Source organism: Agelaius phoeniceus, chromosome 4 (genome assembly GCF_051311805.1).
Source record: "Agelaius phoeniceus isolate bAgePho1 chromosome 4, bAgePho1.hap1, whole genome shotgun sequence".
Taxonomy (NCBI): Eukaryota; Metazoa; Chordata; class Aves; order Passeriformes; family Icteridae; genus Agelaius; species Agelaius phoeniceus.
In genome coordinates, this window is record NC_135268.1 from 44,083,491 (window position 1) to 44,100,009 (window position 16,519).

General features: G+C 36.6%; 1 long non-coding RNA gene across 1 annotated transcript in view; it reads right to left on the minus strand.

Annotated features, from left to right (window-relative positions):
• Positions 1–1,099: 1,099 nt before the first annotated feature.
• The window catches only part of LOC143693845 (uncharacterized), a 221,991-nt gene continuing 206,571 nt past the window's right edge, over positions 1,100–16,519 (minus strand). Inside the window, exon 5 of the long non-coding RNA XR_013181827.1 lies at positions 1,100–1,413. This is a non-coding gene — a long non-coding RNA (uncharacterized LOC143693845). The remainder of the gene's footprint in view (positions 1,414–16,519) is intronic.

The window sequence follows — 16,519 nt, forward strand, 5'->3', positions numbered from 1 at the left end:
GAGATCTTCTTGCAGTGAAGATGAAGAATTATGTGGCTCGTTTTGGCAAGCTTCACCCCCTGAACTGACAGCAGTACATCCTGGTAGACACTGTGAATTTCATAGTGTGAAGCGAGATCAGCAAGTCTTCAGCATTTTTCAGGGCTTCGTCAAAGGTAGTAGCACCTCTACTGTTTCAACATTTTCATATTCTAAAGAAACAGAGTTTTAACATGTCTGAGCATTCACAAATCCTTCTCTGAATACAGTAGATAATTTTTACATGGAATAATATTAAATCTTCCTTATCTTTAAATAGTGTACACTGTATAGCATACAATTTTCCGTATCTTTCTTTAGAAAAAATGCTGGTATAAAATTGTTCCATATTGAAAATCTGTTTGCCCTGATGGTATCAATGCATTGTATAACCTTGAAAATACCTCCCATCAGTGCCATAGTATAATGTTTATTTGCACATTAAAAATCTGGTTTACAGCTTTTTCCTATGTACATACCACACACAAATAAAATATTCATTTAAATGTCACCAGACATATGTCTAAGACAGCAAACATTCCAAAAGAGATAGTGAAAATGACATTATGATTACTTTAAAACAGCATCATAAACTGACATTACTGTAGCTAGAAATGAATCATACAAGAAAATAAAGTTATAATAAAATACACAATCATTATAAATCAAATTATATTGTCTTCTGTGGAAGCTGCTCTATCATTTGTTGTGCTCAATGAAGAAACAGTAAATAATGTGAAATCTAGGAGTAAATATGCAGTTTGTTCTATATTCCATGATTAAAATATATTAAAGCTCAGAAATGGCTATATCCACTAGTTCTCTGTTATCTATACTTTTCTGCTCTTCAAGATGTATTCTCTTTTTCACCAAAACATATTGCAATATTTTCCACTTTCCTATCCCATACAGAATGCTCCTATGTTTTCTGATCAGGGTGGAACACTGCCCCAAGGCACATGTGCCCCATCTTGTGCTGCCTGAGTCATTCCGCTACACTCTGTTCCTCAAAGTGAGTCAGAAACACTTTTTCCATCTCTTCTTTTGAACCAACATCAAATTCCATTTGGAGTTACCTTTGTTCTGTCTTGCTGCCCATTGCCTCCCCTGCATGGCCAGGTCACTCCATCCACTCAGCACAGAGGTTGCTTCCAGGCAGGACTGCACTGCTGTCACTTTGGGATCTCTCCAGGCAGGACTGCACTGCTGTCCCTTTGGAAGCAGACTGAGCAGGGTCACCACATGTCAGTCACAGCTCCAGTACCTCCTGGCAAAGGGTTTTGAAGGAGTAAAAAGGAAAACCAGGCAGCTCCTCCAGTGAGGATGTCTGGTGGCTGGGAAAGGAGTAATATCAAGGCAGGGGCACTGGAGAATGCAGTGTAGCAGAGGGAAGGTCTGGGGAAAAAAAAAAGAGGGGGGAATAACAGGGAGGATGGAAGGACAGGGAAAACAAAAACACAAGAAGGAATACCAAGATACAAAAAAAGCAGAAGAAACCATTCCCTGGTGGGAAAAGACTGTCAGTGATTTCATGTCACATCAAATGTAGATATTATTCCAGTATGCAAGAACCAATGACAAAATTTATTCTATAGTATGTCACCTCTTTGTACTTCTGTCATTTCAAAGAACTAGCCTGTAGGAATAGATAGCTGCACATCTTTCCTTCTCTGCTTGACATCATAGCCTTAAAATTGAATGATCCTTTCCAGTTCCTCAAGATCAAAATTTTCATCTCCCTTCACAGAAGAGTGCAGTAGCCATAAGCAGCAAATGTATTTCTCCTTCTGTTCTCCCCATTTGCCTTTCTGGCTTCATCCACAGTACCTGGTAGGGCAACAGAATATCTCAGATCCTGGGTACACATCTGGTCTCCTGGAGGGGAACTTCTCTCCTACTCCTGTCCACCCTGTCAGACACTCACTCCAGCAGACCCTCAAAGGTACATTGTATCTATTGCATGAGTACAGGATACCCGGGCAACATTAATTCTCAGAATTTTGAGTCTCTTTGTTTATTCTGTGTGGTTTAATACTGTGTAAATCAAACTGAATTCTAGATTATTAAGGACATAAAGATGCAATATCCATTTCCAGTACAGCAGTTAATCAGGCTAAGAGACAACCTCATGCATAATCTCTGTATTACTGATAAAATATTGACACAAATGGATGGCATTACAAAATGGTCTAATCCTTTAAGAGGCTGAGTGCCCTGAGAGATGCACAGCAGACTCCACTCCAAATGAAATTAGTGAGCTTCTGAGACCCAGCTCTTCACAGGACCAAATCCTTTAACTATGTTAAAAATTCTTTCTACAAATATAGTAATGAAAGAAACCCTAACAACAAACCCTCCTCATTGTGCCAATGCAAATGAGTGACACATTGGCAACAGTGCACACACAGAAGTCTGTGAGGCAACAGAAACAAAGGGCGTAATTAAGGATAAAATATAGAAACCAAGGGTTACACTGCAAATTGCTTACTCTGTGGCCAGTCTTCTGAAATTAGCAGTACTACCCATGGGGATGAATATTCACTAGTTGATCTGAAGCTGAGGATGTATGAGACATTCTTTCCTAGGAGACCGTACTCCTGCTTTTTCCTGAATCACTTCCAATGTCAAGCTTCTCTCCATGTTGTGCCAGCATACATATTTGTGCGGCTCCATAGTCACTTGGATTATCAAATTCATCTCTTTAGGGTGAACAGAGAACCAAACATTTTATTTAGGGATAGATCCAGGGCCCTGGAACACCTCTTGTCTTGGGTTATTGTGTGAACAGCTGCTTTGGCACCAGTGAGAGGATGGGAAGCACTGAAGTAGTAGATCCTACAATTTTACAGTCAGCTTCAGATAAAATTGTTGACAAATGCCAAAAATCCACTTTCATTGTCCACTCTTCCTCTTGCACTGCCAAGCATACATCCCACTTCCACCTTTGTAAGAACATCTCCTTCTAGGGGTATAGTTAGATTACAATAGGGATAGGAGCCTAGCCAGGAGCAGTGCTTTGGCAGGAATCTGAAAACGCCTGGGAAAATGAGGGAAGGAGTGGAAGTTGAGAAATGCCCAAGTTGGCCAGAGCAGTATAGATGCTCAATGTAAAACAATGCACCCTGTATGGCTTTATAGCTTGACACTAAATTATTCCTTTGCATTCGTCTTTAGCACAAAAATTGTTGCAATAGATTTCTGTCAGGGAACTTCTCTTTCAGGAAATTAAAGGGAAATTTTACTCTCCTACTTCAATTTCTCCTAAGGGATTGCTGTAAAGAATTCAAATTGTAATTAACAAAACATCAGGAAACACATCTCCAGGTTTCAGCAATATGTGTTCCACAGCTGTGGGATAATAAATTGTTCACACTACTAACTGAAATATTCAATTCAATAAACACACCTTAAAATTGTGTTTATTACCAGGAGTTAATGTGCACAAAGTACTGTTTCTGTCACATAACACAGGTGTGAAACATACTGTCCCAGGGCAGTACATATCTCAGAAGTTTAGGAAAATATTCAGAAACTGATGAGGAATTTCTCACAGCATATTATCAGTAACTTGCAATTACTAGAATTTTCTAGAAAAAATTCTAAGTCTGAAAACCAAAACTAACAGTAGTGTACCAGTCAGCAACAAAAAACATTATAAGATTTCAGACCTTGAAATCTCTTTCTCATGGCAGCTCAGTATTAGAACTATCTTGGATTAAGAAATACACCTTCTGGCACATCCGTAGGTCATTACATGCAGCATACTTTAGATGACAATGATTGGTGAGCTTAAGATTCTAAAAATTCTTCAAGTCAAACACACTGTCTTTTGATAATTCGTTATCTTACAGAGACAGCTCAAGGCTCAGTGCTTCCATTGGATAAAAATGTAACCCTTTGGCCTGAAAAATCCAGCTGTTGCTCAGATAAGTATGTCCTGTATACAAGGATAGTCTTTTGTTGTTACTGCTGATAAGGGGGCAGTGCCCTAGAGCATAGGCAAAGCATTGGAGAGAAAATTCTGTTAAGGAAAAAAAACAACCCAGTACATAAAGACTCAAAAAACTTTTTTTTCTTTTGAGCACTTTATTCTGCAGTTGTTCAGACACTTGTGCATCTTACCCTGAAGGGTCTGGTGCTGGCTACTGTCAGGGATTGGGCACTCACTCACAGCAATTCTTAAAGAACTAATGGAATACCAAAAATTAGTGTTTCATGTATGATATAACCTGAGGGACTATTTTAAACATTCAAGCATATCTGTAGTTTCTACACCATCTGTTATATAAAAATGACAAACCTAAGAGAGACTTCTGCCTCTTCACAGAAGCAACAGGAGTCTTCGGAAGGTCATATTATCCCTAATGCCTTTTCAGAGCTTCTCATAGCTTTGGTGGGATGACCCAAACTTCAAGGCCAAATTCAATGCCCTAAATTGTCTCATAAATCTCCTATTATTGCCACAAATACAACCTCCAGTTTAATTATTTCAATATTACATGATAATTCTCTCAAAAGACTGCATTTAAAAAAATAAGAAAATAGTACAAGAAAAATCAAAACTATTGATCTTTTTACTACAGGTGATGAGTATGTCTCTGAAGTGAAGTGCTTTACTTTTTTGCAGGTAGTTATTCATGCTGCCTTTGGAATTAATGGGCTGCACTTGTGGTCTCAGGATGCTCATATTTCCTGTAAAGATGATGACCACCTGCTATTACACTCTACTGTAATACTCAACCTTCAGCAAGTCCACATCTTTATTTAGCTACTTCAAGCACATCTCTGATGTGCTTGAGTGCACTCTGCTGCATGCCTTGATCCATCTGCCCTCTGCAGACCTGGAATAGCCTCACTAGGATCCAAGCACACCTGGACTGAACTGGGCCTCACCCCTTATCATTCTCAGCCATTTCCTCTGCCCCACAGTCCTTTTACACCTCCTTTACACACAACTAGGGGCCAAGGCAACCCACACATCTTTCAGCTGGAGCTACAGTCTGCCAATAAATTGAGGGGAAGGGAGAGGAAGGCCTTTTCTCTGATTTGATTCATGATGCTCTTCTGAAAACCAAATAAACGTCCTTCTGATCTACTTTCAGTTCGGAGTCTCAGCACCCAGTATCTCATTTACTTGGATGGTTTACAGAGCTCTGCTCCCAACACTCTCTATAAAATCAATATTTTTTATTTAATACAAAAGATGGCTGCATTTGGGAAAGTGTCTAACAATTGTCTGCCTACTTGTAAAGCCAGTGATTTGAATTATCTGAAAGGCTACTTATTCACCATATGTTAGAGCAGAGGATTATCCTGAATACATGTGTGGACAGACACTTGCATAGTCAATATCCATTCCTTAAAATCCTCAGATTATAGAATGAAGGTAGCATTTATATAAAATAATATTTTTGCTGGAATATTTAGATCCCAGCTTTATTTACTCTTTTCCCTCAAACACAATTTTTTCTGTTCAATAAATTAAACTAATGCCACTTATTTCAGAGGTAGCTATATGCTTATCACACCACAATTCAGTTTGAATAGAAACTGACATATATTTTGTAATTTCAAATAATAATGACTAATTTTTCCAAGTAATTACAATGCAAATGTACTTGCTGAATGTGAAAGATACCATTTCTTGAGGGGGCCAGAAAACAGTCTTCAAAGATGAACACATGCAGTAAATCTACCCTTTATTTGTGTTTTCAGCATAGGAGCATGTGGACTACTAGACCCAACTGATTACTACAAGAGAAAGAAATGTAATTGTTTCTGAGAAATAATTAAAGTTGTTTTGAACCAAATTTGAGAAGCACATTCAGTTTCAGTAACTCTTTAATTATTTCTCTGAGAAAAGGTACCTTTTGGGGATTTTATTTTCTTTTAAAGATAGTAGGTAAAGAATGAGGAATTGCATTTGATGTGATTCTGTTTGGGGAAAAAATCATGGAATCAGAGAGTCATAGAATGGCCTGGGTTGGAAGGGACCTTAAAGACCATCCAGTTCCAGCCCCACCTGCCTTGGAAAGGGACACTTTCACTAGACCAGGTTGCTCAGAGCTCTGGACAACCTGGCCTGGAACACTTCCAGGGATACAACATTCACAACTTAAATGGAAAAATAAAATTTATCCAATAAACAACAAGGAAATACTGTAGCCATATCAAATTCATCTGCTTATGAACAGGATATAAGAAAGAAAATGTTAAATATATAGGCAGATATAATCATCCCTGATTTTGAAAAATATAGGAATACACATACATGTTGTGAAAATTGTGGAACAAAACAGGATATTTAAATCACATCTATAATCCTGGGATCCAGCCTGGGGAAAAAATATATCTCGCTTAAAATAATCTTTCCAGGTTTCTCAATGCCACAATTCCATTGCTGTCTTACACACCCTTTGCCTCTGTGGAAAATGAATCTTTACCAGACTCCTGCTGCATAACATTGGTGTTCATGTTTTGTAGCTCACAGGGAGGCGTGACTCATGGCAAAGATGGAACATCTCTTGCCTCTCCCAACCATTTCCTCCCTCCCCTCTCCCTCCATCCCCACTCCAATGATAAAACTTGTTTGCTAACAGTATCAGCTTAAAAATGCTCTGGAAGAGAAGCTCTTGCTGCTGGCTCTTGTACTCCAGCTCCAGACCTGGGTGAGTCTCTTCTTCAGCTCTGCTGCCATAGCTCTCAGTGCAGAGAATTGATGGATGAGATGAGGGAGCTCATCCAGATTACTTTTGTTCCATTCATTGGTTTTAGGCTTGATTTGGACCTGTTCCCCATTTAGCTCATGCAACTGCCAAACTTTGATCTGTCAGCCTGTCCAGTTTCCAGCATATTGTAGAACAGAGACAATGCTAAGTGGGAAAGAATGAAATAGAGTAATACCTCCAAAAAACATTTCTGAAGAGACAAAGTATTATGGGACTAGACCAAAGAGTTAACTTTGTGTTGCCTTCTAGAACTATGACTGACTCCTTAGGATGGCAGAGTGGATAGTAGAATTATTAGAAAACAGATATTTTCTTTATGGCCTTGGAAAAATAACCAGGCAATCTAATTAAAATAAATCTCTGCTCCTCCTCTTCCTTTCCCTTCCCTTCAAAACACATCCTCAGAAGTCTCCCAGTTGCAAACAAGCCTTTTAGGGTAACTTCCTTCCCTTTCATCCCTTTTTGTTTGGAGTGAAGGCAAAAAATGAGAATGAGCCTTTCACATCTAAAATGTCACCTCAGTAACTGCTGCTATCACCAAAACAAATCATTCTGATATATTTCATATGCTTTTCTTTTTAGAAAATAATTTCAGATGAAAACATGATTCATACTACTTAAATAGGGAATATGGTTTAAAAAAAGAGCTTTTTCAGTTTTACTGAAGTCAAAAGGAGTCATGTACCATTGATTTTCTCAAAAGCAAGTAGCAATGAAAAGATATTCATAGCTTATGTTTTATTTTTGACATAAGAAGAGAAATACTGGTGCTGCAAATAGCTCTGAAAACACATGAGATGTGAAAATATGCAATTAAATCTATTTGAAGTGTCTGGTAATGACAATGAAACAACTTCTGCAGTAATATAAAATTCTACCATAGGTCCTTCTGCATTCTAAGACCCCTTGAAAAGCATTTATCTGTGTGAGCTGGTGAGTCACTGCCTCACTGAATGTTGCATATCGCCAGAATGGGCCTAGATTGTTTTAACAGACCTTAGAGAAATAATGCTTAGTAAATTTAATATGTATATTTCTGAATTCAGAAAAATAGTCTGAATTACAAAGAAAAATTAGGGTAATTATTAATTCGAAGCCAGCGACAATACATACAGATTAATATGGCATTTGGCATGCCCGCCCATCAAAAACCAGGGTTCTTGAATGTGAGAGAGATAGCAGGAAAGGAAACAGGTCTTCATAAAACATGAAGACTCTTCCAAGTGAAGAGGTTTGGAATTTATTTTGACATGCATTAGAAAAACATCAAAAAATCAGACCCATAGAAAATAATAAATACAGTTGTAATATTTCTAGTGAAGATCATTTTACATTTCAGTTTATTAATTTTATGTTTCCTTTTCAAAATACACACAAATTTGGTTTTTTTAACTCTAAAACACCAATTCCAGGATAAATCTATTTGTTAGCTTTTCTTTTAGGCAGGTATAGGGCAATGATATTACTTTTTAAATTCCATCACAATAATACAAAACCTGAAAAACATAATAAAAACATATTTGTAAAATGAAAATTATTGCAAATTTCTGATGAAAATCACATATGTAGGTAACAAAACCAGATTCTTTAAGATTATTTATGAAACATACTATTATTTTGTTTTCACTTAGATGCAATTGAATGTGAAAATATAAGTTTAAAAATGTTTTGGTTCTTGCAGCTATGAGACAAAAGACTACATGAAAAGTTCTGAGTGAATATGTCTAAATGGTAATTCTAATTATTTTCCTTTTAATCTCGATCATCACAATGTGACATAACCAATATTTTAAGTGCTCTGTGGCCTTAAAATATTATACTCATTGCTTTCTGTCATCTTCAGTTTTTCTTATAATTATAGAGTCCTAAAGGAAAAAATGGAAATGTGAAATTTGTACTTTTTACAGCCATTATCATTAAAAATTCAAAAGTGTTAGCAAATTCTTCACAGTTCCCAATTGTTTTGTATTCAGAATTCATGGAGAAAGATCAGCACAGGTGACATTTACTGTATTTCTTGTTAACAACTGGCTTTTCGATCTATGACTACCAGATTTAAAATGCTACAGCTTTCCATGAAGGCTGTGTTGAAACTGCAATGAAATGGTGTAACTATTGTGGCAACAGCATGAAAAATCTAGGGTCAGACCTGGTGGATCAGCTTTAATACATTAAATGAAATTAGAACAGAGTCAAACAAATGCGTTTTTTATATGTAATTATCAATTTCATTTTGATATCTACTTTTGCACTGCTCAGACAAGTAAATTTGTGTGTTCATGCAGAGTGCACAGTTTCAGGAGCTAGACCTCAGAGCTTTTCACCCTACTGAACTTCTGCTGTGATGTTGCCCTGAGTCAGGGAGATACCAGAGAGATATCAGAGTCAGGGAGATATCAGAGATATCAGATATCCCATCAGAGGATGCCACCACTGTTGAGAACATGCAATAATCTCTGCACATGCCTAACAACTCTGCATCCAGGACAAGCTAGGCAGACTAGAAGTGGCAGAAAGATCTGCCTGCTGTTCACATCACAGTTTTGTGACTATATGATTCCACCTCCCCTCCACTTGCCCCAGGGTAGGAGAAAGTCTTTACTCCCTGTTCATGCTGTTCAGACCTGCCACCGCAGCTCCTGGTGAGAGCAGTCTGAGAAGGATATAGTGACAATAAAGTAGGAGCCTTTCTATTCTTTGTGAAGCTGTCTTATACCATCAATATCAGACTTATGGGGAAGTAAAAATAAAAGGCAGAGGAGTAACCATTCTGTGTTGTGGAATTTAGAGGCACTGATCTAGGAGAAAGTAGCCCTGGCTTTTGATTTCTGAATTCAAGAACATATCTGCTTTTATCTTGAAATTAATATAATTGCATGAAATATTCTGAGAATACAGTTTTTGGTCTGTTTGAGAACTTTAATTGAAAGAAAAACCTAGGCACCAATTTTTAAAAAAGCCTTGTTTGAAAACCCACCAGCTCATACCCTTAGTACATGACTACAGCAGGGAGCTGGCCAAATGGCCAGTCACATGAACTAGCATTTAGAGGCAACATAATTTCTGAAATGATTAATGGATTGCCAAGAAACTTAAGTCTGGTTCCTTCAGAAAGAGATAAGAGCAAACAGTGAATTTTAGATACTACAATGCCCTTCGTGGTTTATGTAAATTCTTAGGATTACAAATCTGCAGGTTCAGGCTCAAGATACCGTGTCTATATTGTAGGTGCTCAACAGGAACAGTATCATGCAGATCCATAAAGGGCAAACAAAACCAACAAATACTGTCCTTTAACTTTATGTGCATGTAAATGACTATGTGCATATAACCACAACATGCTCCAGATCAGGAAAATTAGCTACAGTATTGAGGAGAACTTCAGCCAAGGGTTTCTGTCCTCCCACCTCCTGTTTGGGTGCTGGGCACACACCCAGACAAATTATGGTTGCCTCCTGTGCAGGTGAATTCATTTAGCTCATTTGTTCAAGGATAAGAGAGTTTGAGTGCTGTTAACTGTAATCCTAAAAAAACAAAAGAAGCTGCATGTTGCAGGTACTATCTCTTATACTAATTACAATACATGGTAATATAGGCAAGGTTTGGAAAAGTTAACAAGTAGCCTTAAACTGAAATCTCTAGAGACTATTTTAGTGGCAGTAGCAATAACAATAAACCTGCAGTCTCCTTGGTTTCTTTTTTGGGTTAGCTCTTTGTGTCTTGTTTTACAAAGACTAGAGTAAAGCAATAAATAATCTTGTCAGAAAACAACACAGATCAATAATAATTCATAACAAAACCAGCGCAAGTTTTTCCTTTCAAAGTCATATCAGTATAGGTCTACACTCTAGAATATTAAATTTGCATTCAAATACCTGATTATTCATAATCTATATATTTATGGCTTCATATAGAGTTGACATATGCTCTTCATGATTGCATTATAAAACAATTTGCTATAAAATATTTCCTTTAGGGACAACCAAAAATTTTAAAATTTTAAAATAAGTAAATACAGAAGTCCTTTCTTTTCAGAGAAGAAGTGTGGAAGACCATATATGACATGGAATAGTATAATCTTTTCATCGCACTATATTAATGTGACAGCTGAGCAAGGAGCTGTGCAGTACTATTACTGCTGAGTGCCACCTCAAGTTTTACCAAAATGATGTATTTTATACTGTCAGCATTTCATATTATGATTTTAGCTCTAGAGGTCATATGCTTCTAATAATACTACATATCATTCAGTATAATTATTGATGGCCTTATACTTTCATTACAAACCATTTATTGCACTGAAAGACAGAAACAAATACATTGTAAGATATTGCCTATTGAATTCTAAGTGATAGACATGAAGGCATCAAAGATTGTTTGACCCCGTGAATTTTTAACAAATATCTTCAATTCTCTCTAGAGAATTGAGGACTTGTCTTCACCAACAATAAGGAGGAAAGGAAATACGTATAAAACACTTGTGTACCCACCTACTTAATATTTTATCTATTTAATTGTTTAGTAGGCTGCATCCCACACTCATTTTCATGCTCTATTTTTTTTTCAAATGTTAGTATTCTTTTCCTGATTCCATTTTAGAAGCACTGAAACAGATTAATTTACATGGCTTTCTGATGCCATCATATGATACTTCTACATCCAATTCCAGTGTTTCAAAATAACTACTGTACATCACAGTCGAAAATGCATCAGGTTGGTCATACTGGCTGAAAGCTTTAGGAATTCCCTGTGAATTCAAGTAACTGCAGGGTGTTGGAACTGGATTTAGGGTACTGAACCACGGCTGGTAAAGAGGCCAATATATGACTACATTTATCCTATATTAAAGTATTTAAGTATTCATTTTCTTATGTTCAGATAATCTCCTTAATGTGTGTAAGAGCCTGAAGTGTTAGGAAAATAAGAATGTTTTTTCATTGTTCTACCAGAACACTAGCTGTGTGCTTCATGTGTATCCTGAAGTGATTCAAGTCAGCCATCATGTAACTTTCCTTAAAATTTACCAAAAATGTCACAATGGAAGTCTTAAACTGCAGTTACTTTTGAATGTAATTTTTTTTATTGGAGAAAATATTCAGGTTTACTATCTGCCAAGACTTCTTGTTTTAGGCTTTGGAAGAAACAGAAATAAAGACACTGTTTTCAATAAACTTAATTAAACTCATAACCTTGCAAATGCAGAATGCACCTCTGAAGGTTTTTGGAAAGTGCTTGGACTGAAAGAAGAACTCTGTGAATACATTTGGAATTGATCTAAATAAAATTAGATGTATAAATCTGTCTCTGGTTCTAAACCAGGAGGACAACAAGAACTAGTTCAAATCAGAGGATGGCTCTGATAGCATAGGCAATAATTCACAATTTGTAATATTTTAATTCATGAGCAAAAAGGAATTATTCCAGTTTCATGTAAAGTACTTGACAATCCTACATTGAATATAACTCTTGGAAAAACTATTTTGAAAGTTTTTTTGCTGATATTCTCTACTCAGAAGTGATTTCCACCACTGAGATCTATAGATTAAATAAATTATGACAGAAGAAATACTTCTAAGTCTTAAAAGTAAATATAAATTAATTTTGTACTAAGTTCATGCTTCACAACTCATATGGTGATTTATATGCCTAATTTCCTATTTAACAATTTCCTATTACAATAATTTAACCAAAAAGTTCAACTTAAATTATAAATTGAACTGTATGTGATGTTCATTGGTCATGAAAACAGATCCACACTTAATCTTGGCAAGTTTGTCATCAATTTCTCCAAAAATATTATTGAAGTTAAGGCTTCAGTATAACTATTTTTTAGCAAACTTCCCAGTCTGAGCATTCAGGATGATCTCTGATGGTCACACTCCCAATGCCACAGCCTTCCACTGCTGTGACCAAAGTCCCTTCACAGCAGGCTGCTCCAGAGCCAGAGGGGCCCCACACACCCCACTCACACGGCCAGAGCAGGTTTCCCACAGCAGAGTCCCAGAAGCCTTGTTCCATAAAACAATTTATCCACAGCACAGTAACACAGAAAGAGCCTGAGCTGCTGCCTCCAAGGGGGGCCTCCCAACAAAGGAATCCGCAGGCTTCCACACCTTCACAGGCTGAGGGTGCTACAGTCTTGCTCTTCCTCCTGAGTCCTCTGCTCCTTCTGTGCTTCCCAGCATCCATCCACCCAGCTGGCACCACCATTTTTCTTGCCTTTTGTTAACCAAATGTTGGCAGCTGATGGCCTTTGGTCTCAGGCTCCCGCTCTGAGCTCAAACTGCACCTCTAAGAGAGCTACCTGCACCAGATGGACTCCTCAACACTGTCTGAGGATTAGAAATATATGAAGATGGGGAAAACTTTCACTGTAATTTATGTAGAGTGAAGGCATATGATGGCTATACAGACATGTATTTTATGTCTCATACCCAGCACCAATTGCCTGGGTTATGGAAGAAACTCTTCTACAAGCAAGTTTATTCTCTTTTTTCAGTTATGGAGTTTCTTTGCTCTCTATGAATCATGAATACTTAAAGAAAATACTTGATATAGTATTTCCAGAGATAAATCTTCAAAATCAATAGAATAAATTTAGGCATGAATTTGACCCAGTGACTTCTATTGATCCACTGAAGTTATTGACCTAACAGAATAGTGCAGTCTTCCTTTGACTGGATATTTAATAAAGCACCAAAATGTGCTTCCATATTGAATACCAATTTGAGTTGATAGTTTGTATCATGGGTTATTGATTTTAAACGTATGTTACTGATTAAATCTGAAGTCTTTGAGGACAGCAGTGCATGTAAGATCAGGGGATAACTCGAGAGAATTCAAGAGACTGCATTGTCTGATTTCCTGTTTAAGTGGTGGTATCAGACAAGGTTGCTCAGGCCTTATCAGGTGAGATCACAAAAACCTCCAAAGATGGGAATTGCACATCTTCTTTAAACAAACCTACCCACTGCTATACTGTCCTCACAGTGGAAAAAATTTATATCCAGTCTGATTCTCTCTTGTTCATCTTTTGATCATGACTCTTGTAAAGTCCATATGAACCACCCATACTGTAGGGCACAAAACTACACCCAACACTCCAGTGGTTCTCTCAAAAGTGCCACGTGGAGAGGCATAATCCCTTCCTTCCTTCAATATACTCATTGTACTTGTTCTTCCCCTCACTGTCAAAGCCAATGAGTCTGATGGCCCTTTCAAGGTGAAAATTTTCAATTACAGTTTTTGATTAGAAAGATAGATTGGAACAGAGATGGAAACAGGTATTTTTTTTCTTTTGTCCTTCTTCATTTTGATGCTCCTCAGTCTTTTTCTTCCCATTCTTATGCATCTGTTTTTTCTCAAGTTATTTGGTCAAAATGTTATTTTAATATTTATTCTCACATTCAGTTTTTATTTGGATTTTCTTTCACTCACTAATGAATTATAACCAAGTAACCATTTCATTAATTATATGTATTTGCCTACATATACATGCATGTACCTGTAATAGGCATTATCCCTGTTGTCAAGATGTACAAAGAAAAATCTAATAGAATTATTTTTTAGTATTCTTAGGGACTTGAGCTGGGTGCAAACTAATGAAAATCTTGGGTGTTAGGACTTCTGGGAGTAAGGAACATGCCTGTGGAGCTCTAAAATATACACAAGAGATCATTAAAAGGTGTGGGGTTTTTATCTCTGGATACCTAGACTAGAAATCATTTTATGTCTTTACCTCCTCTGGCACTGTCAAAGTCCCTGAAGTCTGAAAGAAAAGTGTTGAAAGCCACAAGATAACTCAGATGAGAAGCTCTGACACCAAGATTCCACCCTCTACTATTGTAAAGGAGACTTTATTACTGGCTATCACAAATATCTGATGTAATCTCCTGTTTTTATGAGTTAATTTCATTTTTTGTTTTCCCTTTTAGCATTTGTTAAGTATCCTGTCTTGGCTTTAATTTTTGTTATAAAAATTTCAAGTTTTTTGATTCTAGAATTTATCCCAAATACAACAAAATATTATCTCAATAATATGACATTTTCTGGTGCTAAGGGACATAGCACATATTCCACATGCACATAAAAGCAGAGTTTTGTCCTAAATATGCTTGACAGGGGAGTCTGGCTGATTATCAGGTGGGGTTTAACAGAAATACTTCAAATTCTGCAAGCATGTGTGATAATCTGAGTTTGAGTCAGATCTTCTTATCTTTGCTATTCATTTTTCTGCTCATGTACACATGTAAATTTGAAAAGAAATAACTGGTATCAGTGAATAGGAATTAACCATTCCAATTAACCATTGCAATATATAATAGGATTACAAGAGATGAAAAAACTAAAATATTTCATGCTAAAAATCTCATCTAGTCCTGCTTCACCCACATCCCTATCTTCTCCAGGCACTATGTCAGAATAAGGGCTGCTGGCATAGGTTAAGGTGGCAGCTGCAATGGGTGGGAGCATTTGCAATGGGTGGGAGCAAAGAATAAAAAAACATACAATGAGAAAACAAGAGCTATGTTAGATAAAAATTAAAATAAATTCATAACATATTGACCTAATGTATTCTAAAAATACAACCTTGGTCTACATAATTTCTTTTAATTCTTTGCATTACTTTCCTGTGTAAAATTATAGCTAAAAAATACCTGGATTTGTTTTTAAAATCTTATTTCACATACTAATTTTCATTCCCTGGACAGGGAGTTGTTAACAAGGCTTAATCAGACAGTGACCTATTTGCTACAGAATTAAAAAAATCAAAGGCAATGTTTCAAAACTCAATTAAAAGTTTCTGATTCCCTTGTGACATTCCCTTCAACAGAAAAGAATAGGATTGTTTTGGTTTGGGTTTTTTGGTTACTTTTTGTTGTTGTTAAATTCTCTCTTAGCACACATTAGTGTATAGATCATGATTACTGAACTGAACATCTCAGACTCAGGCTCGCAAGTTCTTAGATTTTCTCATCACTTTATCTGTAGTTATATTTGAAGTTAGTTTGGCCTGCTTTGATCTATAAATTGGCATGGATGTCCTGATATATGTGTGATATTTATCAGTTATAGGAAAAATGTCCAAAGGGCAAAAGTTTCTGCTTCATACATTATGTAGGCAAAAGACTGAGGTTATAGCTGTGGTGCAAAATCTTAACCTGGAAATGATTCTGAGTGTTTGAGGCAAATTTTACCAGCACATATGGCAATGATAGTAGGCATGGTAATTGTAAGCTTTTGGAAACTTCCCACATATACCTGCTCTTTAGTAGGCTCATGGTAACATTTTTTTTTCAAACCTTGTGACAGAATTTTGAGAATAGTCATTTACATAACAGATAAATTAGCTTAAAACATGTTCCTACATATTTATCTACCCCTATCAATCCAATATCAACAATGTAAACATATTGAAGAAAGTAGGACAAATCATTTGATACATAAGCTTTTCATGGTAAGCTTTCCATGATACATAAACCTTCTCATGGTACATTTTAAAATCTGCTCCAAAACAGTGAAGGAAGGAAAATAATGAAGAGGGCAGGGAGCTTCAGTATTTATTCTTGTTGTACATGTTCATTTCTAGTTTTCAGTTTCTCTGAGGGACAGGAAAAGAATGAAAACAAGTTTTTCTTAAGTTGCTGTAAGAAGGTAAGAAATTGAATTGGTGCACATCTATACCAAATCTATGAAGATTCTAGATTGTGAAACAAAAGCTTAGCTGGAGACTTTGTGAGGACTAAATTGTCCAAAGGGAAATGCTCTTTGCT